The sequence below is a fragment of the Dunckerocampus dactyliophorus genome, chromosome 4 (assembly GCF_027744805.1).
Source record: "Dunckerocampus dactyliophorus isolate RoL2022-P2 chromosome 4, RoL_Ddac_1.1, whole genome shotgun sequence".
In the NCBI taxonomy this organism is placed as follows: domain Eukaryota; kingdom Metazoa; phylum Chordata; class Actinopteri; order Syngnathiformes; family Syngnathidae; genus Dunckerocampus; species Dunckerocampus dactyliophorus.
This window is the reverse complement of record NC_072822.1, coordinates 11976271-11980031: the sequence shown is the minus strand read 5'-3', so window position 1 is coordinate 11980031 and position 3761 is coordinate 11976271.

Sequence of the window (3761 nt, the reverse complement as noted above, 5' to 3'; positions counted from 1 at the left end):
GGACCTGTGCCAGGTTTAACATGTGATCACTCGACATAAACAAAGGTACGTTTGTCACGTTATCAGCAAACTGCTCATGAAAATACATAATGACATTTTATACCATTTGTGGTGTGACATAATACTTTTTACTTATTTTTTTCCCTCTATATGATAAATGTTGTTAATTCATTCATTTTCTATACTGCTTGTCCTCATTAGGGACGTCATGAATGACCTGAAGCCTATCCCTGGTCACCTGTCAACCACAGGGCACATATAGACAATCATCCACATTCTCATGCTCACCAATGGACAATTTAGAGTCTCCAATTAACCTAGCGTGTTTTGGGGATGTGGGAGTCAGCGGAGAAAACCCATGCATGCACAGGGAGAATATAAACACTCCACAGAGACACTCCGCCCTCGATCTCTTGACTGTGTGACCTTACTTCTCGGCCACTGTGTGGCCCCATAAACATTATGAATATTTTTTTTTTTTTTTTTACAGCATGACGGTGTCCCAGTGCACAAAGCCAGATCCTTACAGACATTTAATGGTTTGGTCATCAAACACTTTCAGAGGAACTTAAAAGGGGACTACAGTCACACTCCAACATCTTGTAGAAAGTTTTTCCGGAAGAGTGAAAGCTGTTATAGCAGTAAAAGAGAGGAACAAATTTATATTTTTCCACTTTCAGGAAGTAAAAATCGAAAAAAGATGGATGGTTATGCAAAGGCGTCTCAATACTTTTGATCATATTTTAAATTTCTTGTTTTGATTTTTGAAAGTGGTCATTTTTTATGCCAATTTCAAATACCAACCCTGTATATAATACCACAAGCAGCAAGAAGTGATTAGGAACTGACATAAAGTAATTAGTGAGGATTTGAAAGTGGCATCCTTCCATATACATATCTTTGTGTCATATATGCAATCTCAGTTGCACAACACTCAGAGGCCTTCATGTTGTGAGCTGTGCGTCATTTGGGTGCACACATTTTTTGCTTGGAGACAGGTCTTGACTGCTCTCACATCCTAATAAACAATTGTTGCATATTTTCTCAAAGTGATATTGCAGTCCTTAGAGTATGTTTGTATGATATTCCATTCCATTTTCCTCCACTTATCCAGGTCCGGGTCACGGGGGCAGCAGTCCCAGCAGGGAAGCCCAGACTTCCCGGTCCCCGATCACCTCCTCCAGCTCCACCGGGAGGACACCAAGGCGTTCCCAGGCCAGCTGTGAGACATAATCCCTCCAGCGTGTCCTAGGTCTTCGCCGGGGCCTTCTCCCGGCTGGGCATGCCCGAAACACCTCACCAGGGAGGCGTCCGGGAGGCATCCGGACTAGATGCCCGAGCTACCTCAGCTGGCTCCTCTCGATGTGAAGGAGCAGCGGCTCTACTCTGAGTTCCTCCCGGATAACCGAGCTCCTCACCCTGTCTCTTAGGGTGAGTCCCGCTACCCTACGAAGAAAACTCATTTCAGCCGCTTGTATCCGCGATCTCGTTCTTTCGGTCATGACCCAAAGCTCATGACCATAGGTGAGGGTGGGAACATAGATCGAACGGTAAATTGAGAGCTTTGCCTTCCGGCTCAGCTCTCTCTTCACCATGACGGTCCGGTACAGCGACCTCATTACTGCAGACTCTGCGCCGATCCGCCTATCAACCTCACGCTCCAACCTTCCCTCACTCGTGAACAAGACCCCGAGATACTTGAACTCCTTCACCTGTTTGTATGTTATTCTTTTTTTTTATTTAAAAAATAACAGTTTCAACCATATTCCAAGTTTTTAGGTGGCCACAGTAATGTTATTTCTACAAATGGCCTTTAGATGATACAGTATGTATAACATAGTCGTATTTCTGTTGCTTTTATCTTAATAGATATGCTGTCTCATCTCATGCGGTTTAAGGTTTGTATGCCATACTGCAATCAAGTTTCACTGCATAAAATGTGATATGTTCAGAAACATTAAGTGTTTCAGCCCTGCTCAGTTTTTTAAACTGTCATGAGTGGTGGTTGAAGAAAACAAATGACTGCGTGCACTACCCCCAATCATAACTTGTTAAGAGTAAATACAAATTATAGCATTGTAGAAGAACAGCCTGAATGCTTCACTCTCCCCTTCTCAATCTGAGAGAAGTTGAAACATGGCAAGTATGAACAAGACCAGCAGGAAAACCAGTTGGGGCATGAGACACTGAAGATGATTTAATTAAACGACTTGTTGCTAAGTGAAACGGCAGAAATACTGAGCAACACGGAAATAAGGATGTCAAAGCTTGTAATTGCCTTGGCATAATCACTACACTTTCTTTAGCTAGATATGAGGAGCAAAATATTGGACATACTGTGCCTTACAGTACAATGCAGTGCAACTCAACACCACTGTAAACTAAACATTGTTAAAATACAGTTGCATTCAAACGTATTCAACCCCCATTGTAAACTATATTTATAAATTAAATGTAGAAACTTTGAATGGTGGCCGAGTGGTTAGCATGTTGGCCACACAGTCAGGAGATCAGGAAGACATGGGTTCAAATCTCTGTTTCATACAGTATCCCCACAGGGGATACCCGAAGGAGAGAGTGTACCGCAACAACCCACAGACCATTGAGGCCCTGAAGACCAACATCTGTCAGGAAATTCGGAGAATCCCTTTTGCGATGTGTGACAATGTCATCACAAACTTCAATGTGCGTGTTGCAGCTGTAATCCACAGAAGAGGAGCGTGGATTGAACATGTCATCAATTATTGAACTATGTAGAAAACAAGAAACAAAGTGGAAAACCTTTGGTATCAAATCTTAATTTGATGTTTCTGTTACAAATCAGTAAATACAATTTTACAAATACAAACAAAACTAGGTAAAAAGTGATGTTAAATGTTCCTTCGCCAATTCATTTGTGATTTGCAATTATTTTTGCGTAATTATTACATTACTATAATTATTGTCTATAAAGTGTTTTTGTGTTAACATTAATTGGATTTACATTATTTTCAATGGGAAATTTTGCTTTGGTTAGAGTCTGGAACAGATTTGTGACGTTAACCAAGGCACCACTGTATCTGTATCTACCTTACATTTGACTCTGTTGTTGACTCTGAGTGCAACTAAAATTTTGCAAGAGGTTTTCTGAGTTCACACCATGAGATGCTAACTCAGGTGTGTCCAAACTGTGGCCTAGGTGCCATTTTCGGCCTTCAGCTCCTTAAGTTTTTCTGTATGTGGCCCTCGGTGTAAAAAGTTTGGACATCCTTGGTCTTTGATATTTATAGATTATATTTTTCTCCTTTGCATCACATAAGATACTAGCAATGGAAAATAATTTTTTCGGCCACAAAGTGATAGAAACCAACCATAAACATCACACACACACACTGAGAGTCATTCAGAGTTCAGCAGTGGTTCTGACAGGTAATACAGGCTGAGACGAAGCAGGTACAGAAGCCCAGAGGGAGCTTCCATTGATGGGTCTGCAGTAGAACCGTTCACTCACATGCTCCATACTGCAGGTAGTCTTGTGTTACACACATCAACTCATCTGCCTACTGACAAATGTAATGAATACAAGGTTTAATCATCGCAAGGCGGCATGGGAAGACATCTATTGTGGACACTGACAGAGATAAGTACAACAATGTTTTACAGATTTGAAGAAGAATTTTAATTAGCTTTCAATTAATTGCATATCAGGGCTATACAGAAGCTCACAGAGGGATGCTGACTATCTCAGTTTATTCTCTTCTTGTCATGCTTCATCTGTCCTG